This window comes from Anolis carolinensis, chromosome 1 (genome assembly GCF_035594765.1).
Source record: "Anolis carolinensis isolate JA03-04 chromosome 1, rAnoCar3.1.pri, whole genome shotgun sequence".
Taxonomy (NCBI): domain Eukaryota; kingdom Metazoa; phylum Chordata; class Lepidosauria; order Squamata; family Dactyloidae; genus Anolis; species Anolis carolinensis.
Window position 1 is genome coordinate 46,092,698 of NC_085841.1, and position 25,182 is coordinate 46,117,879.

The 25,182-nt window shown below is 41.8% G+C and overlaps 2 protein-coding genes across 4 annotated transcripts in view; one reads left to right on the forward strand and one right to left on the reverse strand.

Moving 5' to 3' along the window:
• The window catches only part of saysd1 (SAYSVFN motif domain containing 1), a 123,126-nt gene that overhangs the window by 37,299 nt on the left and 60,645 nt on the right, over positions 1-25,182 (forward strand). The window lies entirely within an intron of this gene.
• The window catches only part of glp1r (glucagon like peptide 1 receptor), a 151,787-nt gene that overhangs the window by 31,915 nt on the left and 94,690 nt on the right, over positions 1-25,182 (reverse strand). The window lies entirely within an intron of this gene.

Below are 25,182 nucleotides of genomic sequence, written 5' to 3' on the forward strand. Positions count from 1 at the left end.
AGAGATGCATGGCCTTTGCTGTGCTGAAGTCCATTTAAGATTTTTTTTTTAAAAAATAATAATAATAATGCTAGGCTGATTTATTTTGGTCAATGAGATGTCCAGTGAAAATACCATTAACTGTGTTGCTCTATGAAAACAATGCAATTATCTACTAAAACACTTTAACAAGACACAGCTGTTGCTGAAGACACATATAAGATTTCCTTCTATCATTTCCAATCACAGGTGTGTCCTTAATCCAAAGACCTGTTTAATTACTGTTTAATTACTATGAATATTGTACTCTTGACTTTACAAGGAATTTAATATCTAAGAGGATCCAACCATAATACTTGTAAAATGAGATATGGACACTGAGAGAGAACAGGGTACATTTCTCTAAAACGATGTGATGACCCATGGGCCTTGTAGTCCTGCTCAGGACATTGTAATCCCTGTTGAAGATGAAAACTTGGGTTTTTTACCTTCCCAGTCTGAACTGGATTCCTCTCAGCCAGATCTTCCCCAGGCAGATCTGGGAACCTTGCACCTGCAAGAAAGTTGTGTCCCAGAAGTATGTCAAACAACCCCAGAGCCTACTTCTCCCGTGTTCTTGCGCCGGGAGTTTTGTAAACAACAGAGAAGTTTGGAATCAGCTTCGCGCAGGAGTGCGAGGATAGCAGCTAAGAATGTTGCCAATTAAGACTGTTTCTCGTGAGAATCTTTAAGGAGTTTAACATCTGGTCTCGGAGTTTAGCTTTCGTTTCTGTTTCCCAGAGAACGGCTTCGGTGAGAAAGTTAGACTCTATATAGGTGTTTTGCCCGCGTAGTAACTTCGCGGAGTCAATTCGTCAGCCTACGGAGCGAGTTGTGTCTGGACAGCGCGCTCCGATTCAAGCCTCGCTCCTGCCCAAGCCTTGCCTTGCTATCCAGCCTTCGCCTTGCTTCCCAGCCTTTGTTTATCTGCGGACCTAGCCTTGTTTCCCAGGATCAATCCTTGCCTTGTTTCACGGATTTTACCAAGTTATTCCACGGACCTTGTTCTTGTTCCTAGTTACCTTGTTCCACGTTCAAGCCTTGTTTCAAGTATCAAGTTATTTCCTAGCCACGCTCAAGTTTTATGGACTAAAGGACCTTGTCATCTCCCCTCACTTTGCTTGGCAAAGTGAGTGTTTCGGTTATTGGATTACAACTTTGGACCTTAATATTTCCTATTGGACATTGCTTTTTTGGACTATTTCTGACCTTTCCTGAAAGGTCTATTTCTGGACTATTTTCTACACTTGTTCTTATTAACTTTATATATTCCTTCAATAAAGATATTAGTTAGATTCTGGCCTCTGTGTATGGTTATTGGTGCTCTGCAGCCTGGGCCGTGACAGTTTGACTCCGCCACCCTAAGCACCAATTAACCTCGGCCAGAATGTCCACCGGAGACGTACCTGGGCCGAGCGGCCAGCCGATTACCTACACCATCGACAAGGAAGAGGTGGATCGCATCCGCGACAGACTCAACGCCCAGGATGGAGAAATAAAGGGCTTGCGGGAGCGCGGAGTCCGCCTCCCGGCCATGGCGTTGCCCACCAAGTTTACTGGAGAAGCTTCTAAGGTTCATGTTTTCCGTCGCCAATGTCAAGCTTATCTAGAGGCCCGAGATGCCGAGTTTCCCCAAGAAGACATCAAAGTGGCGTGGGTTTACAGTCTTCTAGACGGGCCAGCGGCCAATTGGGCGACGGCACTGTTCGACCAAGCCTCTCCACACCTAAGATCAGCGCAACACTTCTTGGACCACCTCAAGGAGACTTGGGGAATCGAGGACAATTTGGAGGCAGCCGGTCACAAACTCCGTCGCCTTTTCCAAGGAGACAGACCTATGTCTCAGTATATAGCCGAGTTCCGAGTGCTGGCCCACAATACCGGCTGGAACGATGTAGCCCTCAGAGGACAATTCCGGGAGGGTCTCAACATTGAAATGCTGGAAGAAATCTCCAAGGTGGACCCTCCCCAGACCCTCGAGGCACTCATTGATCAATGTTTACGGGCTGAAGTCATGATTGCCAACAGGAAACAGTGGGTTCGAGGCCAGGGCAGTAGAGCCGGGGCAAATCCCCCCGCTCCCGCCAGCGTTCAGCCACGACCAGTATGGAGACCCCCACCACCAACCCCATACCCCAGAGGAGGCGAGGAGGTGCCGATGCAGTTGGGCAATGTGCGTCCCAGACTAGATGCCGCCGAGAAGGCCCGTCGTCAACGCTTAAACCTCTGCTGGTACTGCGGGAACGGGGGCCACTTCGCCAGAGAGTGCCCAGCCAAAGGGAAGCCGGCCGCCCGTCTTGCGGCGGCGTCCTCCACGGAGACGAAGGCGTCTGAGCCGACTGGTACACAGCCGGCGGGGGAAGCCAACGACCGGGTGTAGAGAGGCTCGCCAACCCGGTCAAAAAATCCATCCAAGAGCCGCCAACCGGGGTCCTGTTCCTTCTCGTGGTCACTTTATGGTCAGCAAAAAGGGGACCCGTCATGATCCACGCCATGATAGACTCTGGAGCTACCAACAATTTCATCGATAGAGAGTATGCCGACTCTCTGGGATTACAATATCATGATTTCAAGAATGCCCGTGTGGTGCAAGCCATAGACGGCCGCCCCCTCAAGACGGGCCCCGTAAGTCAGTGGTCGGAACCCACCAGGATGTGGATAAGGGAACACATGGAAGAGATCTCCTTCTTTGTTACCGAGGTCCCCCATTTCCCTGTGATTTTGGGAATTCCATGGCTGACTCTCCACGACCCTAACATCTCCTGGTCCAACAGAGAACTGCAGTTGCTTCACCGTACTGCCAAAACCATTGCCTCGTAGCCAAGGTATGCCATGCCACAGACACCGAACCCATCATCACCTTGCCAAAGAAGTACTCCGAGTATTGGGATGTATTCAATGAGAAAGAAGCCGAAAAATTACCCCCACATAGACCTTATGACTGTGCCATTGACTTGGTGGAGGGGGCCCCGATCCCGCGAGGGCATCTCTACTCCCTGACTGAACCAGAGCAAGAAGCTCTCAGGGAATTCCTAGAGACAAACCTTCGCAAGGGATTCATCAGACCCTCTCAATCCCCAGCCGCCTCCCCAGTGATGTTTGTGAAGAAAAAGTCAGGGGAACTACGCTTGGTGGTGGACTACAGAGCATTGAACAATATCACCAAGCGGAACAGCTATCCCCTGCCCTTAATCTCGGATCTACTGGATCGGCTTCGAGGAGCTAAGGTTTACACCAAGCTGGATCTTCGGGGGGCTTACAACTTAGTTCGCATCAGGGAAGGGGACGAGTGGAAGACCGCCTTCCAGACCAAATTCGGATTATTTGAGTCCCGAGTTATGAATTTCGGTTTATGCGGAGCCCCCGCAACGTTCCAGCATTTTGTCAATGACATTTTTCAGGACTATCTAGACAGGTTCTTGATAATCTACCTGGACGATTTTTTGGTGTTTTCCAGATCACAATCAGAACATGAGAACCACGTCAAAATGGTGTTACAACGATTGCGGGATCATGGACTTTATGCCAAGCTGGAAAAATGCGCCTTTGATCTACAAGAGGTAGATTTCCTTGGTTACCGCATCTCGCCTCTAGGGCTTTCCATGGATCCAGCCAAGGTCTCAGCAGTGTTGGAATGGCGGGCGCCAACTAACAAGAAAGAGGTGCAGCGTTTCTTGGGGTTCGCGAACTATTACCGCAAGTTCATTCCAGATTTTGCCCGCTGGTCCGACCCCATCACTAGCTGCATCCGTGGAAAGCAGCCTTTCCGCTGGACTGATCAAGCAGAGAAAGGGTTCCAGCAACTAAAGAAACTATTCACCTCCCAGCCAATTCTACAACACCCAAATCCTGGAACCCCCTTTGTGGTGCAAGCGGACGCCTCTGATGTGGCAATTGGGGCTGTACTCTTACAACCGGAGGGAGATCACCTCCACCCCTGTGCCTTTTATTCTCGTCAACTAACCACACCAGAGAGGAATTACACCATTTGGGAAAAGGAACTACTGGCTATAAAGGCAGCCTTTGGAACTTGGAGACATTGGCTAGAAGGGGCCAAATTTCCCATTGAAGTCCACACTGATCATCGTAATCTAGAACATCTAAGAACTGCCCGCAAACTAAATCAGAGGCAGCAACGTTGGGCTTTATTCTTCGAACGTTTCAACTTCCAGATCCATTATGTGACTCCAGCCCAAACCAAGCAAGCAGACGCCCTGTCACGTAAACCGGAGTACGCTGCAGGACGCAAGGAGACCTTTGAATCCCAACTGCTACAACCCGAGAACTTTGCCACGCTCACGGTGGGGAACACCAAATCCATTCCCATTGGTTCAACTTCCCCTACTCCAGGACCCATCTGTGCTCAAGAAATCCGGGCTAGTCAGCAAGCAGATGCCTGGGCGCAGGACCAACTTCGCCAAGGTCTGCATTTTCCCTTTTCGCTTAAAGATGGACTGCTATGCTATAGAAATCATGTTTATATCCCACCCGGACCGGGCAGGGAGAAAGCGCTTCGTCTGTGTCATGACTGCAAACCAGCTGGGCATTTCGGACTATTTAAAACCATGCATCTGATCCTAAGGGATTTTTGGTGGCCCAAGATCCGCAAGGATGTGGAAAAATATGTCAACACCTGCCCAGTATGCCAGCGCTCCAAGATAAGAAGGGAGAAGCCCTCAGGGCTTCTGCATCCCCTTCCTACCCCATCTCGGCCATGGGAAATAATTTCTGCGGATTTTATCACTGACTTACCACCTTCCTGTGGTTTCACCACGATCCTAGTGGTGGTGGACCTTTTCACCAAGTTAGCCCATTTCATTCCCTGTGAAGGTCTTCCCACGGCCAAAGAGACTGCAGATCTATTCCTTCAACATGTTTTCAGACTACATGGATTGCCCAAGAGTTTAGTCACAGACCGTGGATCTCAATTCACCTCTCGTTTTTGGAAGGCACTACAAAAACTATTGGGCATAGACTCTCGCTTATCTTCAGCTCATCATCCCCAAACAGATGGGCAAACGGAGCGCACCAATGCCACTTTGGAGCAGTATCTTCGCTGTTATGTAAACTATCAACAGGACAATTGGGCTTCTCTGTTACCACTGTCTGAGTTTGCCTACAACAATGGAGTTCAAGCTTCTACAAAAGAAACGCCGTTCTTTGCAAACTACGGCTTCCATCCACGTTTCTTCCCCCCTGTCATTGAAACTTCAGAAGTTCCCGCAGCAGAGGATTGGCTGCAGGAACTCACAGCGGTGCAACAACTTTTGCTCCAGCAACTGGACCAAGCCAAGGAGGACTATAAACGCCACGCTGACAAACATCGCCAGCCGGGCCCCGAAATCAAGGTAGGAGATCGGGTTTTCCTGTCCACTCGCTTTCTGCCCTCCCACCGCCCTTGCCGGAAGTTAGATGCCCGTTTCATTGGCCCCTATCCAGTGGTGGCGCAATTAAACCCCGTGACTTTCAAACTCCAACTTCCGCGTTCAATGCGCATTCACCCAGTGTTTCACCGTTCCCTGCTCCTTCCGGCGGATGGTGTGCGTCCTGATTCATACCAACCGGCCCCCCCTCCTGTGTTGATGAATGGGGAGGAGGAGTTTGAGGTTGAGGACATTTTGGATTCTCGCTTTCATCGCCGCCGCCTACAATATCTCATTGACTGGGTGGGTTTTGGCCCTGAGGAACGCTCTTGGGAAGACGCCTCCACAGTCCATGCTCCTGATCTAACCCGCCGCTTTCATCAGACCTATCCCGCCAAGCCGCGACCTCGCGCCTCGGGGAGAGGGCCCCAGTTTGGGAGGGGCCTTGAGGAGGGGGATAGTGTGATGACCCATGGGCCTTGTAGTCCTGCTCAGGACATTGTAATCCCTGTTGAAGATGAAAACTTGGGTTTTTTACCTTCCCAGTCTGAACTGGATTCCTCTCAGCCAGATCTTCCCCAGGCAGATCTGGGAACCTTGCACCTGCAAGAAAGTTGTGTCCCAGAAGTATGTCAAACAACCCCAGAGCCTACTTCTCCCGTGTTCTTGCGCCGGGAGTTTTGTAAACAACAGAGAAGTTTGGAATCAGCTTCGCGCAGGAGTGCGAGGATAGCAGCTAAGAATGTTGCCAATTAAGACTGTTTCTCGTGAGAATCTTTAAGGAGTTTAACATCTGGTCTCGGAGTTTAGCTTTCGTTTCTGTTTCCCAGAGAACGGCTTCGGTGAGAAAGTTAGACTCTATATAGGTGTTTTGCCCGCGTAGTAACTTCGCGGAGTCAATTCGTCAGCCTACGGAGCGAGTTGTGTCTGGACAGCGCGCTCCGATTCAAGCCTCGCTCCTGCCCAAGCCTTGCCTTGCTATCCAGCCTTCGCCTTGCTTCCCAGCCTTTGTTTATCTGCGGACCTAGCCTTGTTTCCCAGGATCAATCCTTGCCTTGTTTCACGGATTTTACCAAGTTATTCCACGGACCTTGTTCTTGTTCCTAGTTACCTTGTTCCACGTTCAAGCCTTGTTTCAAGTATCAAGTTATTTCCTAGCCACGCTCAAGTTTTATGGACTAAAGGACCTTGTCATCTCCCCTCACTTTGCTTGGCAAAGTGAGTGTTTCGGTTATTGGATTACAACTTTGGACCTTAATATTTCCTATTGGACATTGCTTTTTTGGACTATTTCTGACCTTTCCTGAAAGGTCTATTTCTGGACTATTTTCTACACTTGTTCTTATTAACTTTATATATTCCTTCAATAAAGATATTAGTTAGATTCTGGCCTCTGTGTATGGTTATTGGTGCTCTGCAGCCTGGGCCGTGACAAACGAACAGATGTGCAGAGCAATAGCTGATGTGATTTATAAATTTATGTTGCCTAGATATGTCAGAGACAACTCATACTTTATTGCATTATTCGCTATTTGAATGAAGGGGAATCAAATTATTAGTAGTATAATTTTAGCACAAAGAAAACTAATTCCAAAAGTTCCATTCTTTATGAGTCTTCAAATACTTTGCAAGTTTATGAACCAGAAACTTCATCAGACAGGTGGGAGGGAAGCGGAGGAAAGCGTTGGAAAGAGTGAGGACCCATCTTACCCCCTTTCCGCCCAGCAAGGTCCATATTTGAAGATGGTCAGACATCCCATGACCTTTCCACATCTTCTTCCCACTTCCCCCTACTTTCTTGAATCAGGAGTCAGATAACACTCAACTCCTGAAAACAGAGTCTTCTTTCCATTTCAGCAATCTGCCAAACCATGTTCCATGTGAGTCATGGGATGGCCTCCATGGGACTCCATTTTGCCAGCATGCTAAAATGGGGAGAAAATGGCGGAAAACTTCCATGTAATAAGGTCTGTGTTTTGCATGAATACACAAGTATAACATAACTTGCCCATTTTACCACTCAATCAACCACCTGTATATGCTGATGACCTTGGCCTTACAACACAAGCGAAAGATTTTGAAACAGTTGAAAACCAACTCACTAATGCCTTGAAAGATCTCTCCAGCTACTACAAAGAGAACCAACTGAAGCCTAACCCTGCCAAGACACAAGTGTGTGCTTTCCATCTCTGTAACCGTGAAGCCAACAGGAAACTGAAAGTTACCTGGGAAGGCCAAGAGCTCGAACACTGTTTCCATCCTAAATATCTTGGTGTCACCTTAGATCGAACACTAACATATAGGAAACACTGCATGAACACCAAGCACAAAGTAGGTGCACGCAACAACATCCTGCAGAAACTGACTGGCAGCGCATGGGGTGCAGACCCACAAGTAATAAGAACATTAGCCCTGGCCTTGTCTTTCTCAACTGCTGAGTACGCCTGTCCTGTCTGCCAAAGGTCTGCCCATGTGAAGCAGGTGGACATAGCACTAAACGAAACATGCAGAATAATCACAGGATGCCTTAAACCCACACCTGTTGATAAACTCTACAAGTTAGCTGGCATTGCCCCTCCTGATGTGCGACAGGAAGTTGCTGCTAACTGCGAGAGAAATAAGGTCAAACATTGTGAAAGCCATCCACTGCATGACTATCAGTCTCCTCCCACCAGACTCAAATCAAGGAAGGTCTTCATGAGAACCACCACTCCTCTTGATGTTCCTCCAGCAGCAGCAAGGGTGTCCCTCTGGGCAGCTAAACCAGGCAATTCCAACTGGATGGCCCCCCATGAGGGTCTTCCTCCAGGGGCAAACCAAGAATGGGCAACTTGGAAGTCCCTGAACAGACTCAGAAGTGGAGTGGGAAGAAAAAAAGACAACTTGGCAAGGTGGCACTACCTGGAGGAATCCTCCACCTTGCGTGACTGTGGAGCAGAACAAACAACTCCGCATTTGTATGCTTGCCCACAATGTCCTGCCTCATGTACGGAGGAGGAGTTGTTTAAAGCTACGGACAATGCGGTTGCTGTTGCCCGCTTTTGGTCTAAAACTATTTAGTTGTTTGTGATTTCCTTTTTTTTCATCATTTAAAAATGTATTTGTTATGCAATGCTTTTGACACGAAATAAATAAAAACTGCTCTCATAATGCCTGTTTCTGGATTATCTAACTTATTGGAACAGCAGTTGTTTTTTTACAGAGTGATATGTTTTACTTGCAAATATTCAAAGACACAAGGACCAAGATCATCTTCACCATAAATAGGAATCAATCAACCACCTGTATTTTCTGGATTGGCAACTTGAAGCAACATATACACGCATGGCATCTTCACACCCCTCACCAGCATAGCAAATAATGAGAAATGTTGGAAGCCTTGAGGGCTACATAGCTCTGATACCTGCTATACACTTTTAACAGAAACGAATAATAATAATAACTTTATTTTTATACCCCGCCCCATCTCCCCGAAGGGACTCGGGGCGGCTTACATGGGGCATGGCCCAATAAAACAAACAAAACAGTAACAAAGCAATAAAACAATTATCCCAGTAAAAAACATCAACATCAATAAAAACAATCATTAAAATCAACAAGCAGGATACAGTGTAAAAACAGGAGACTAATTCGTAGATCCCAGGCGAAATGCAGAGTGATACTAAATGGGAAAAGGAAATTTCACAGTTGGACAATAAAGTGCGCTATAAAATGGCAAGACAACAACAATGGGACTATTATGGAATGGACAGATAGATCAATCCAGCAACAACTAAACATCGAAGGCCTTTTGAAACAGCCAGGTTTTTAAGGTCTTCCGGAAGGAGAGGAGGGTAGGGGCCTGCCTGATCTCTCTAGGTAGAGAGTTCCAAAGCCGGGGGGCCACGACGGAGAAGGCCCTCTCTCTCGTCCCCACCAACCGTGACTGTGAGGGTGGTGGGAGCAAGAGAAGGGCCTCCCCCGACGAGCGAAGAGAATGTGTGGGTTCATAGAGGGAGATGCGGTCTCTAAGGTAGGTGAGTCCCAAACCGTTTAGGGCTTTGTAGGTGATAACCTGCACCTTGAATTGGGCCCGGAAAGTAAATGACAGCCAGTGAAGCTCCTTAAACAGAGGCGTTGAACGCGCCCTGTAATTCGCTCCGGTTAGAAGCCTGGCTGCCGAACGCTGTACTAGTTGTAATTTCCGGGCCGTCTTCAAAGGCAGCCCCACGTAGAGCGCATTGCAATAGTCCAGTCTAGAGGTAACTAAGGCATGGACCACCCTGGTCAGATCAGACTTCTCGAGGTATGGTCGCAGCTGGCGCACAAGTTTTAGTTGTGCAAAGGCCCTCCCGGCCACGGCCGACACCTGAGCCTCAAGTGTCGGCCCCGAATCCAGGAGGACCCCCAAGCTGCGGACCTGCGCCTTCAGGGGGAGTGCGACCCCGTCAAGCACAGGTTGCCACCCAATACCCCGATCAGACGTACGACTGACCTGGAGGACCTCTGTCTTGTCGGGATTAAGTCTCAGTTTGTTCACCCTCATCCAGGCCAACACAGCGGCCAGACACTGGTCCAGAATCCGAGGGGCTTCCTTGGATTTAGGTGGAAAAGAGTAGTAGAGTTGGGTGTCATCCGCGTAGAGATGACACCGTACTCCAAAACTCCGGATGACCTCTCCCAGCGGTTTCATGTAGATGTTAAAAAGCATGGGGGACAAAATAAAACCTTGCGGGACCCCACAGGTCAATGGCCAGGGGTCTGAGCAGGTGTCCCCCAGCTTCACCAACTGGGAACGACCCTCCAGAAAGGACTGGAGCCACTGGAGTGCAGTACCCCCAAGGCCCATCCCAGAGAGCTGTCCCAGAAGGATACCATGGTCGATGGTATCGAAAGCCGCTGAGATGTCCAAGAGAACCAGCAGGGTCACACTCCCCCTGTCCAGCTCCCTGCGGAGGTCATCCACCAAGGCGACCAAAGCCGTCTCGGTACTGAACCCAGGCCTGAAGTCAGACTGTGATTGCTCCAGAAAATCCGTATCTTCCAAGAATCCCTGGAGCTGAGAGGCAACCACTCGCTCCAAGACCTTGCCCAAGAATGGTAGGTTAGAGATTGGCCTGTAGTTACAAGGATTGGTCGGATCTAATGAGGCCTTCTTCAAAATAGGCCTTACCACGGCTTGTTTTAGGCTGGATGGAAATTTGCCCTGCCCCAAAGAGGCATTAATTATTGCCACAAACCAATCAACTAACCCACCACTGGCCTGTTTTAAAAGCCAAGATGGGCAGGGATCTAGGGCACAGGTAGTCGCCCTCACCGCTCCAAGAATCTTGTCCACATCATCAGGTTGCACAAACTGAAACGAATCCCACAAGATCGAAAAGACAGATGCCTCGGTTACCTCACCTGGCAATGCTTCAAGACTGGCATATAGTAACGAAGTATAGTAAGGCTGGGTTCCCCAACTGCAGAATCAATTGTGCTACTTGTGCCATGGTGTTGCATTCACCCATTGAACAAATCAAGTGTGTGAGAGGGACTGTGTGCATACTTACACAATGATTAACTACACTTAAGAAATCTCTAAGGAAGCACAATTATCGCTAATGTAGTTCTCCAGTAGGCTTCTGGCCTATTTAACCACACTGCTCTCCTAACCTAAAAAAACTCAAAATCTAGACCTGGAATTGTAGAATGGGAGAAGGGTACTACTCCTTGTAACCAAAAGAAATAGCAGCCTTGTATTCCCATGTGAATAGAGTTTACTTTCATAGTATGTTTATTATAGTGTTAAAATGTGGCACGTGTTCTTAGCATGAGATCAGGTACATATTATTGCTCCAAACTCTGGTTTAACCATCAAAACATAAACACCTCAGGCTACTTAATCCTTGTAAACCTAATTACTTCCAATATATTCTCAGTGCAACCTGTTGTGGCAGTTTTGATTTATAGCAAAATCAAAAAAAGTGATCACCTCTGTAATTTGATCTCAGAATTCCCTAAGGGTTTCCTGGAAATAGATTTTTCAAGTCATGTTGTCTCTCTTTAGTTTTCAGTTGTCATGGGATTTGGCCCACTTCCAGACCTTAATCTGACTTTTGGAAGCTAATGCACATTAAGAATATAATTACAGCCTTAAAGGGATTGCTGCCTCTTTGCTATTGCCATCCAAATGCAATTTAAAGAGCTACAACAAATTATTACCTCATATTTTGGAAGGAATAGCTGACATGTACAGTACCAACATATTCACCAAGGCCCCATCTACAATGTCATATAATCCAGTCTCTGATCCCAGATTATCTGCTTTGAACTGGATTATATGACAGTGTAGACTCAGGACACTTCTACACAGCCATATATTCCAGATTATCAAATCAGATAAACCAGATTATTTGAGCCTACACTGCCATATAACCCAGTTCAAAGCAGATAATCTTGATTTTATATGGCAGTGTAAAAGGGCCTCATAGAAAAAACAGATAATATGGGATTAAATGCTGTAAATAAATAAATAAATTAGATACTGGATTATATAGCAGTGTAGATCCAGCCTGAATCTGCTTAGATTTAGATTATCTATTAACGACGACTATCATGCCAAAAACAGTATAGTTCTGCATTCTACTATTAAAGCAGTTCCAAATTTGCATGGATAGACAGAACCTTGTGTTTGTTTTTGTTGTTTGTTTTCATATGATTTCTAATGTGAACCTTTCACAGAGATTTTCCTGGCAAGGTTTGTTCAGAGGAGTTGATATTTTGGTGCTAAATTCGTAAATACAGTAATTACAACATAACATTACTGCGCACTGAACTACTTTTTCTGTCAAATTTGTTGTATAACATGAAGTTTTGGTGCTTAATTTGTAAAATCATAACCTAATTTGATGTTTAATAGGCTTTTCATCAATCCCTCCTTACTATCCAAGATATTCGCTTATCCAAGCTTCTGCCGGCCCGTTTAGCTTGGATAAGTGAGACTAACAAAAATTTCAGAAGGTTGTTAATGGTAGAATAATTATTGTGTGGGAAAATGTTTCTATTTTAACCAGTTGAACTTTTTTTCTGTACCTTTGGCAAGGCACCAGGGCTTAAAGTTGGATAATTTTATGTAAATATATCAGTAAATCTATGCAAACCTATTAAACAAGCAAGTGGTAAATTCTGCAAATGGCTAATATTTTGAATTTCAACCAAGCACTTTCTACAGATTCATATTCTGAATTAAATTTCAAAAGGTTGCTTAAAGCAATACTTTATGTCTAAAATCAAAACTACAATAATTCAACACTGAATAATATTCTGGGCAGATAAACTGTGCTAGACTGTTGCATGTGAGCACATTAACTAATTAAAACCTCTCAAACTACACTTCTAAAATCTGCCAAAAGGGTCAAAATTGAAGAATGTGCAGCTTTAGAACAATGGTGCTTCAGATTCAGGCACAAGGAAAAACACGAAAGATGTTGACAGAAATGTCATAGAAAATGAAAAGCACTGCAATAAGCTAAGTACAGATCTGTATTTCCCGCTTCTTAAGCTCACTCTGAGAGTGCCTTAATCAATCTGTAGAAGAAATATTGTTAAAATATGGCCTCTTCATTTATACCCAGGAAAAAGCTGACAGCAGGGGAAATGGACCAAAATTGGAGGAAACACTGATTCTTCAGTTGGATATGAATCAAAGAAGGTTTGTGTCCATTCCAAAATGTGGTGTCTAACACTGGGTGGAAAAGGTGATGTGCCCTGGCATATTCTCTGATTCTGTAGTAAAGAATACTGATTATTACAAGTGAAGCTGAACTAAACCATATGAAATAAGCAGATTTCTTACTAAAGGGATTTTGTGTGCTTGTATGTGCCTTCAAGTCACCTGTCAACATATGGTGAGTCCATGAATTTCATAAAGGCAAGGAATATTCACAGGTAGTTTGTACGTTCCTGTACCTGATAGAAAGGACTGCAGAATATTTTATAACAATTTTAATATGCTTTTCTTTGACAAGTCATTCACAAGCGCAGTAATTAGCTAATATAAAGACCTCTAAATAACTCTTCTAAACCATACAAGGCCTAAGAGTCCCCTGTGCATTCTTTACGTCACATTTCCGTTAAAATTCTATTATAGATGAATGAATGAATTTTTAAAGGGGAAAGGAATGCTAAATGCCTCACTCTTTTTTGTGTGAACCACTCCAGCTGGTTACAAAAATGTTCTGTAGAAAGTGTTTAAATCTTTATTAACCTCTTCCCCATTTTTCTTTAGTGTCCAAACTGCTTCACCATAACTTTTTGAATGTTGAATAGTGCTGACACAGAATGTCACTCCATCACCATTTCTAGAGCAGATGTAAAGGCAATAGCAGAACTTGCAAAAGTTACTCTTTGAATTATTAGCTCCAGAATACCCAGCTAGCATAGCTATAATAGTTAGGAATTCTGGGGCTTGCTATCCAAAAAGTAAATTTCCCAAGATCTGGAAAATAACACAGTACCCCCTTCTCCACATGTTTTATTTCAGCTATAAGAGCTGCAACAAAAGGTAAAAGGCTTCAATATGTAAGCTATCCACAGGGGAAGGGCTAAAATAGTTTTAATAGTCCAAAGCAGTGTTTCTCAAACAGTACTCCTCCATGCGTTTTGAACTTCAGCTCCCAGAAATCCCAGCCAGTTTACCAGCTGTTAGGAATTATGGGAGCTGGAGTTCAAAACATCTGGAACGGCACAGTTTGAGAAACACTAGCCCAGAGAGTTTGGTGCACTTTATATCAGTCTTAGGTAACAAATATTCTGAATTATAATCTCCTAAACCCAAGATGACATTAGGATTACAAACATTATGGTTCTTGAGATTTCTTACCCTTTGCTCATATATATGGAGTCAAGGCAATTGGAGACTAGCGACTCCTTTTAAAGTTGAATAAATTTGGATAATAATCATAATTTATTTTTTACCTGTCTCTCCTCATAGTACAAAAACGAATACAACATAGTTAAAACACGTCATAATAAAAAACATGCAAATGATTCCAGATACCTTGTTGGAAGTTTTGATAGCCAAAAATTGCAAGGATTATTTATTTATTATTTGCCATATTTACACCCCATCCTTCTCAGCTAGAAGGGGACTCAGAGCGGCTCACATATATATATAGGCAACAATTCAATGCCATACAAACATACATTCAGCAAATAAACATTTACATTAAAACCAACCGTTAAAACATCTCAAATATTAAAAACCAATTAATTAAAACCACGCAGTCCAATATCATTGTTCAAGGCTATTCCAGTTGTCATTGCACTATAATTACTTGTCTCATTATAGAAATATAGCATTAACTGATTACTTAAATTTGAGTTTTTTGCTTCTGCTCTTGCAAACAGACTGAAGATAATACCAAAGTGTAAAAATATTGGAGGGGTAATTTACATTATGAAATAAAATTCAGACAATATAAGAAAATTGTTAAGAGCATTATAAACTTTTCTGAAATAAAAAAAAACAAGAGTTGGCACCACTTTTAGATGCTCAGAAATGACCTGATTATAGAGGACAGAAATTTTAGGAGCATTTGATACAGGACAACGGTTTTTTGACTTAAGATTCAATTGTGTTGCGCTCCAGCTGACAGAATAGCTAAAGATGGCCATCAATCTGTTCATTTCTTGATAAAAGAAGACGAGACAGGATTTCCTGCTTGCAGCCTTGTTTTTTGCTATGGAAATCTGTAATTTGTGTGCTCTCAAAGGCATTGCTAGCATATAGTTTAGCAATATGAAAAGAGACTTGTGTGTTCCTCTCCTCCTCAGGGGTAGCTGCAATGAGATAAAGTTCCACTTTTCTGTTACATTAACTGCAGTTGAGCATGTCACCTGAATTCTAAATGTAATTAATCTTGGCCCTCCCCAAACTTCTTAAAATGTTCTGTGAGTTCAGAAACACATCAAGCTGACTGCAAACTATTTAAGTACAAATGAAGGTAGGATCCTTCAAACTGTTTATTAAGAGCATGTTGGAGAAGAAGGAAAAAAGGCAGGAATGCATAAACCAAAGTTTTCTCACAAGATGCCAAACTACTGTTTAGAATTCTGCAAAATCGGGTTAATAAATATGCAAGCATTGAACATTACACCATGACTCCAAAGACCAAGGTTAAAATACTTGGTCATCCACGGAAACCCACTGGGAAAAAGCAAATCTACTATGCACAAATCTTGCCCAAAAAAGATCCATGATAGGTTCACCTTAAAGTCATATCCTGGGAAATAATAACAATAATTCACATTTTAAAAATATTACAATCTGATGGATTGTAATATTGGATCATAATAAATTGTGGCAAGTTCTTGCTGGTATGGGGATACCAAGTCACCTTGTCTGTCCCCTAAGGAATTTGTATAACGACCAAGTAGCAACAGTAAGAACAGACCACGAAACAACAGACTGGTTTTAAATTGGGGAAGGAGTACAGCAGAGTTGTATAGTCTCACCCTACCTATTCAACTTGTATGCAGAACACATCATGCGAATCCAAATCTGGAGATAAAAATTGCTGGAAGAAGCATTAACAACCTTAGATATGCAGATGATACCACTTGGATGGCTGAAAGCGAAGAGGAGCTGAGGAGCCTTCTAACCAAGGTGAAAGAAGAATGTGCAAAAGCTGGGTTGCAGTTAAGAATAAAGAAAACCAAGATTATGGCAAACAGACTTATTGACAACTGGCAAATAGAGGGAGAAAACGTGGAGGCAGTGACAGACTTTGTATTTCTAGGTGCGAAGATTACTGCACAGACTGCAGCCAGGAAATCAGAAGACGTTTACTTCTTGGGAGGAGAGCAATGACTAACCTCGATAAAATAGTAAAGAGTAGAGACATCACATTGACAACAAAGGTCCGCATAGTTAAAGCAATGGTATTCCCCATAGTGAGAGCTGGACCATAAGGAAGGCTGAGCGAAGGAAGATAAATGCTTTTGAACTGTGGTGTTGGAGGAAAATTCTGAGAGTGCCTTGGACCACACGAAGATCAAACCAGTCCATACTCCAGGAAATAATGCCTGACTGCTCACTGGAGTGAAGAATATTAGAGGCAAAGCTGAAGTACTTTGGCCCCATAATGCAAAGTCAGGAAAGCTTGGAAAAAATAATGATGCTGGGGAAAATGGAAGGAAAAAGGAAGAGGGGCCAACCAAGGGCAAGATGGATGGATAGTATTCTTGAAGTTACTGGCTTGACCTTGAAGGAGCCATGATATACCATTAATGTTTACTTGGGATTTAAATTAGAGAAGCCTCTGAACAAACAATATTAATGAAGTTGTCGAAGGCTTTCATGGCCAAAATCACTGGGCTGCTGTTAGTTTTCTGGGCTGTATGGCCATATTCCAGAAGCATTCAGAAGAGAATGCTTCTGGAACATGGCCATACAGCCCAGAAAACTCACAGCAACCCAGATATTAATGGATGTGAATTACAGTAGAGTCTCACTTATCCAACACTCGCTTATCCAATGTTCTGGATTATCCAACGCATTTTTGTAGTCAATGTTTTCAATACATCGTGATATTTTGGTGCTAAATTTGTAAATACTGTAATTACTACATAGCATTACTGCGTATTAAACTACTTATTCTGTCCAATTTGTTGTATAACATGATGTTTTGCTGCTTAATTTGTAAAATCATAATCTAATTTAATGTTTAATAGGCTTTTTCTTAATCCCTCCTTATTATCCAACATATTCGCTTATCCAACATTCTGCCGGCCCGTTTATGTTGGATAAGTGAGACTGTACTGTATATCATCTGGAACTCAAGGCAGTTAAACAATGGGTGAAAATTGATTGTAAGGATACTGTTATCCTATCCTAGACATTAGACTTTGAATGTAAAATTGATTTAATACTAATTGTTTCTTTATTGTAATTTGAGGGATTATTTCAACTGTTGTAATTGAAATTTGGATAGTTTTTATTGGACATCCAAACTTATTCCTTTCTAAAAAGAAGCACTCCTTTCACCCACAGGCATTACACCTTGTATTCAAATACTAAACCTGCCTTACAGTACACTGTTGTACAAATAATGATGTATTAAACCACTGAGTTCAACCATAAGAAATATATTACAGAACTCTCTTGAATGGGAATAATACTGAAAAATTCCTTAAGTAATTCAAGATATACAACTATAGTTTAGAAGTGCATGTACATACAAGCATTTATGAGACAGCATTGGAGGAAGTGGTGTTGATTATGACACTTACTAATTCCTAACACTATGCTTGCCAGTTTAACTGCAGACACATGATGAATTAACGTTTTCAATGAGAGTTCAACTACACTAATGGCTGCTCTTCTAAGTAGTTATCAGCAGTTCAGAACACATAAGCACATCTCTGTGGAATTGGAAGTTATGGCTTGAATCTTTATTAATTGGATTTATTAATGCCGAATCTCATCTGCCGTTCTGTTGTCTAGGGAACCAAAGTCAAAAGATCCTTTGGGATCTCTTTGAAGAGGAAAAGCTATTTTTCTGTTGGCTTTTACTATTCTAAATAGTAAGTTAAAAAACGTTTTCTGATTTTGAGATAGGCCTCCACTGTTGAGCAGTAACCATGACCTTTCTTTGGCAACAGATGGGCAGTGAAGTGTAGAAACAAATTGCTACTGTTTTGATGCAGTTTAAGTGATATCTTCAAAATGAAAACATCATTGTATTCAGTAATTCTTCAACTCAATAATCTGTGGACATATGGACAAATATTTACAATAAACCACATAAATTTTGCTTTCTGAATGAGCCTCCATCTCTTTTGTGTTGTGTTTGTTTAGTTTATTATTTTGTAAATTTCACCAAGGAAGAGAAAATCCAACCAAAATATGTTAAAAGTATTATTTCTGTATTTTATGCAACAAAAATAGTATGTAACAAAGTGAGCCAGCTCTATTCTCAATGCCAGGTATTCTGCCTCTCTTGCAACCTTGTTTTCTGTATTATCCACAAACTATGTGATTTTTTTTTAAAAAAATATGAGAGCTGCAGACTCTACATAAACAAGAAAACATGACACATCCAAATCCACATAAGTATTTACACAACGCATCCCAGGAAACATTCACAGCAAACAAATGCCCACCCACCAGTCATCTGTTAACACGGAGATGAAGGATTTTGAAAAACAGTTTGCCATTTAGCTGTTTCTTATTTTTTTCAAGTTTTTATAGACACAAGAAAGGGGACCCCACTGAGTTTGCCTTTTCTCCACTTGTGAGGAACAACATCAAATGCACTTTGAATCAAAGTTAAATGGTGATCTGCTTTCGTTTAAGAATCATTTTTTCATCTTGCTGCCTTGATACTTTGCCATTGAATTCTCATCATTGGGCCCTGGCAGGAGGACTTTCAAAATGGTGCTTTGTTCTCAAGGTTTCCTGTATAAGATAGTCAGGACTCATCTTAACACTCCAAATTAGGCAATTTCAATTGCATATTAGTACAATAATAGGGTTTAAGATTGGAAAGGGAAAGAAATGTAAACTTGTGCATATGGATAGATGGTACAAAGGCCATTGAAGCTGTGGCCAAGATGCATGGGTGGTGGGTTGTGGCTGGATCTGCACTGCCATATAATGCAGTTTCAGAATGCAGATTATCTGCTTTGAACTGGATTATATTGCAGTGAAGAGTCATATAATCTAGTTCAAAGCAGATAGTGTGGATTTATTTATGTATTTATCATGTCGGAAGCAAACCGAGTGTACAAGTTGTAATGTATTTGAAAACACAAACAAAGTTTAAAAACTTGGCATTCTACTAAATGTCCTTTGACAGTAGCTGGCCACTTGGAGTGCCTCTAGTGTTGCTATAAGAAGGTCCTCCACTGTGCATGTGGCAGGGCTCAAGATGCATTGCAATATGTGGTCTGTTTGCTCTTCTCCACAGTGTGGATTATCTCCGGTGATAATCTGGATTATATGGCAGTGTAGAAGGGGCCTCATATAATTGGATTCAATGAAGTTAATCTGCATTTTGAAACTGCATTACATGGCAGTGTAGATCCAGTCACGAGATGTAAATAGTGGGGAGATAAGAGACAAGCTGTCCTATAAGTCCTTGGCTTCCCTAAACTACATTTCCCAGACTTTCTGCAAGAGCAGATTGGATGATTGGCCTCCATTCTATAACACAGATGTGAAAACATCCAACATCCTTGGTTCAAGAGACTGAGTGAGAATCAAAGGTTAAAGCAACATAACATTTGCTACTTTTCTCTCCCAAAATTGGGTAGGATGTCTTATCTCCAAAATGTTCTGCATTATCGGCACAGAAAACAGAAGTCCAAACCTCAGTTATGATCAAAAGCCATAATGTTTAGTCAGTCAGTGAGCAGTAAAACTTGTCTAAGTGACATGTGGATTGCAGTTTATTTAAGCAATTTATTCAAAAAGTAATCTGCATTAGTTAACACACTAGAAGAGATAAGAGAAACCAAAGCACAATAATGTATGCAGTCGGTTTTGATTAGTATGGTAGAAACGTAAACTAAACTAGATGTCTACTGCATGAAATACATCAACATTATAGTGCGCCGAATCAGACTAAAGAAGATTGCACAGAAACATCAAGCAGGGAAAAATGCTCTTTCAGCAGACCTTTGATTTTTTTTTTCACATAAAGATTCTTCCAGAACAGTATCACATAATATAAAATTAACATGTAACAGTTAATAATTGTGTTGAAGTACTTTCTTATTTGGTCATTCATTAGTGATCCGAGTTGGAATTAGACCTGAGGGTAAAATATACTAATTGGAACTATTTAGTCGTGGCAACTTAAACAGTTTCTCTTTGCTATCCCACCAATGAAATCACAAAACAACACCTCATTGTGGGTTACCTATGGGAAACTTTTTATTATATGTTACCAATCAATCTCTGTGTGATCTGCCAATAAATTTAAAGCCTTGAACATAAACTTGAACGTGAACATGAACTTGAACTTGGATTTGAACTTACACTTGTTATGTAATGAAACGAGGCAGTGGCCCTAAAAGACCAAGTCATTCTTGAACAATGGCGATTCTATGGCCCCTGGATTCAACCTACATGGTGCTCACAAGGGAACCCATCATGCTGAGGGCAGGAAAGGAATTTCTTGGCACATTTAAAGTATCAGGAAGCATACTCTAGAACAGTAGTTCTCAACCTGTGGGTCTGCAAGTGTTTTGGCCTACAACTCCCAGAAATCCCAACCAGTTTACCAGCTGTTAGGATTTCTGGGAGTGGAAAGCCAAAAAATCTGGGGACCCACAGGTTGAGAACCACTGCTCTAGAAGAAGACTTTGCTGCATCATCTCTCCTGCTTCAGGTGAGAAACCACAAAATGGTTCAAGGAAAACAAAAGTTTTCTGACAAATTTTATTAGCAATTCTATTATTTAAAAAAATTATTCACGCTTTATACCATACTTGTGAATGGCTACATGGCTGAGAGATTAAATAAGCAAGGAACACTGAATATGGAAAAATAGACACTCTTGCTCTATTTGCCATAGTTAATACTGCAACGTGTTTCTCTAACTAGCTCCATTCTGTAGTAGAATTTAATGAGCAATCAACTGTGGCTGTAAGCTCATTATCTTCCAGTTAAATGACAATTGGTTACATGCTTGTTATTTGCAATTCTGAGGGGGTGTGCTGACTCAGTTTGAGCAATGGGAAGGGGAGGAAGGAGGCAACTTTCTGCCACATTTTTTCAGACTTTCCAAAAAGTAATATTTGAACAAGCCACTGGGAAAAGCCAATGAGGATTTCCCCATATCTTTCAATGCCATAATAACTGTAAACCTTTTTAGTACAGTAGAGTCTCACTTATCCAAGCCTCGTTGGATAAGCGAGACTCTACTGTAGTTATTTTATTCTGATCACTTAGATCAGTTATGGGCAAACTTGGTCCCTCCAGGTGTTTTGGACTTCAACTCCCACAATTCCTAACAAATAAGAGATATATGAACTCTTAGAAATTGTGGAAGTTGAAGTCCAAAATACCTGGAGGGACCAAGTTTGCCCATAACTGATCTAAATTGAAAATATTTGTTACTAATTCAGAAAGGCAGTTCACTGAATTACGTAATACAGTAGAGTCTCACTTATCCAACGTAAACGGGCCGGCAGAATGTTGGATAAGCGAATATGTTGGATAATAAGGAGAGATTAAGGAAAAGCCTATTAAACATCAAATTAGGTTATGATTTTACAAATTAAGCACCAAAACATTATGTTATACAACAAATTTTTAGTATACTGTGTGGCGCAGACGGGAGAGCAATGAATCACTGACCAGGAGGTCACAAGTTCGAGGCCCGCTCGGAGCTATGTTTGTTGTTTGTCTTTGTCCTATGTTAAAAAGGCATTGAATGTTTGCCTGATGTGTGTAATGTGATCCGCCCTGAGTCCCCTTCGGGGTGAGAAGGGCGGAATATAAATGCTGTAAATAAATAAATAAATAAATAAATAAATTTGACATAAAAAGTAGTTCAATACACAGTAATGCTATGTAGTAATTACTGTATTTACGAATTTAGCACCAAAATATCACGATGTATTGAAAACATTGACTACAAAAATGCGTTGGATAATCCAGAACGTTGGATAAGTGAGACTCTACTGTACTTCTTTTGGACTTGAACTCCCAATATTGATAGCAATATTGCAAAAATATGTTGCAGAAAAAGGACTTTATTATGGATCCACACATGTGGCAGATAGTCATTTCATTCTGCCAGATGTGTGGATCCACAGACTCATTAGTATTAAAAATCTAAATGTATTCAGAAGGCGGAGTTTGATTTTCTTGATGGGGCTGAAACAAGATCTACCCAAGAAAAAGATCTGAAATCTATTGGCTTTTAATACTGGAAAAATCCTGTTACCTAGTCTCTATACCATCGTCCTGTAAGTCTCTAAATCTACAAAATGTGGTTAAAGCAAATATTGCACCATTAGTAAGAGATGTTCACAGTAACTGCACAATACATGAAAGATCTGTGATGAAAATGACAGAATTGTGCTTATTGCATAGACCCATGCATTCAAGGATCAGTATACTAAAAAGTATACATGATGCTCAAATGGCCTGACTCCAGATCAGAGAAAAGTACTAGGTGTAAATCCAGCCTTTAGTTCTTAGAGAATGTAATAATTTAAGACTTACAGAATTGTCACTGACTCTGTATGCATTTTAGTTCAGATACTCTGAAACTGAATTTAAGCCCTAGACATCACCACTCCTAAATACATGTAACATCCCATTCTGAATTGCTGTGATTGTCTACAAACGTAGCTAAGCTGAAATATTTCAAACAATACAATGAATAGACTGACATTCAGCTATATCTCTTATGATGGATTAGGGAAGATACTATACTGGTAGAATATTTATCTTCTCCTTTTCCATTTGTTTAGATGAATGTCAGACAATTGTTCTGAATGGTACAACATTGTACAAGCATTAAATAACTGTGCACTATTGTAGGCAAATGTGCCACTAACTCTATTAAAATGCCAACTGAATTGTTGGACATATTTCCATCCAATATTTTTATTTATTATTTATTTCAGCACAGTATGATGTTTTCACCACCAATATGTCATTGTGCATTTGGCAGAGCTAAGTAAATAATGTGCAATTGATCATTTATATTATTTTTTAACCAAATAAGCTCATGTACTAGAATATTTGTTCAGAAAGCTTATTCTGAGAAGAGCAAAGAGCCTGTCAAACAATTTAGTTATTGAAAAATATATATGTCCCTGAAGTACTATTTGAGAAGTCTTAAGTATAATGTAACTAGTTTTATTAAACTAAGGATTAATGTTAATGTTAAGTTGCAGCAAATTTAATTTTTCCTCTTATACAGTAAACATTCTCAAAATTTTTAGGGATCGAAACACTCAACTATTGTGTCCATTCAAGGATGAGTAATTTCTGCGGTTTTCACCACACTTTTGAGAAAATGAATATTACTGTACAGTCCTTGCCTAATATTCACAAATACTAAAATGCTTTGAGAAATTATTTTTTGCAAAAATTCATGTGGTTTTTTTTTACCTAAAAATCATGCTTTATGTGTAAAAATACATTTTGTGATGGAAAACCTTTTTTCTAGATAGTTACAAATTTCTTTCTATGTGCAAGATGGTTATCCTTTGCACAAAATAACAATCTTGCCCCTCAAATGGCAGGTTTTTAGTGAAAAATAAAAGTAGATGGAGGAGACAAAAAATCATTTATCCAAAGGCAGCATTCTTGTACCGACCTTTTTAAACATCTTTACGAATGATCAGCTACAGCCACCACTCACAAAGAGCATTATATATGCTGATGAACTTGGTCTAACAACACAAGCAAAAGACTTTGAAACAGTTGAAAACCAACTTACTAATGCCTTAAAAGATCTCTCTAGCTACTACAAAGATAACCATCTGAAGCCTAACCCTGCCAAGACACAAGTGTGCGCTTTCTACCTATGTAATTGTGACGCGAACAGAAAATTAAAAGTTACCTGGGAAGGCCAAGAGCTTGAACACTGTTTCCATTCTAAATATCTTGGTGTCACCTTAGATCGAACACTAATATTTAGGAAACACTGTATGAATATCATGCACAAAGTAGCTGCATGCAATAACATCCTGTGGAAACTTACTGGCAGTGCATGGGGTGCAGACCCACAAATAATAGGACATCAGCCCTGGCCTTGTCTTACTCAACTGGTGAATATGCCTGACCTGTTTGGCATAAGTCTGTCCATGCAAACCAGGTGAACATAGCACATGATACATGCAGAATAATTACAGGGTGTCCTTAAACCTACATCTGTTGATAAATTCTACAAGCTAGCTGGCATTCCCCCCCCCCCCCGATGTGTGACAGGAAGTTGCTGCTAACTGTGAGAGAAATAAGGTTGAACACTGTGAAAACCATCCTCTGCATGGCTATTAGCCTCCTCCCAGTAGGCTCAAATCAAGGAAAAGCTTCATGAGAACCAACCACCACTCCTCTTAATGTTCCCACAGCAAGAGCAAGAGTATCCCTCTGGGCAGCTAAACCAGGAAATCCCAACTGGATGGCCCCTCATGAGGGTTTTTCTCCAGGGGCAAACCAAGAAATGGCACTACCTAGAAGAATCCTCCACCTTGTGTGACTGTGGAACAGAACAGACAACTCTGCATCTGTATGCTTGCCCACAATGCCCTGCCTCATACACAGAGGAAGAATTGTTGAAAGCTACCAACAATGCAGTCGCTGTTGCCCATTTTTGGTCAAACATTATTTAGCTGCTTGTGTTCCCTCTATTTTTATCAGTTTTATACTTATTTATGCAATTTTTTTGATATGAAATAAAGTGCAAAATACTGTTTTCTTATCAATGTCTTCAAATAGGCCTGCTCACTGACCTCCTACCTAATAATCCCAGATGAGCAAGAATAGTAGCCTTCCTTGTAGACAGAATTTGGCATAAGCTAAGCATTTACTTTTAAAAGATTTCCTTCTGTAAGCAGCAATGTGAAGCCAAAGATAGTTCTCCATGCTTTTCTGGATGCTGGATGATTGTGAAGCAGGGAAGGCCTAGGAAGGAAGGAAGGAAGGAAGGAAGGAAGGAAGGAAGGAAGGAAGGAAGGAAAAGGAATAGTAGCTTCCTTGTAGATAGCTTGTGGCATTGGCATATTCTAGTCAGGAAGGGAGGATGTTACTGATAGTTCTGTCTATGTTCCTATCTGAAAGATATGACTAAATTTAGCAGCAGGAAAA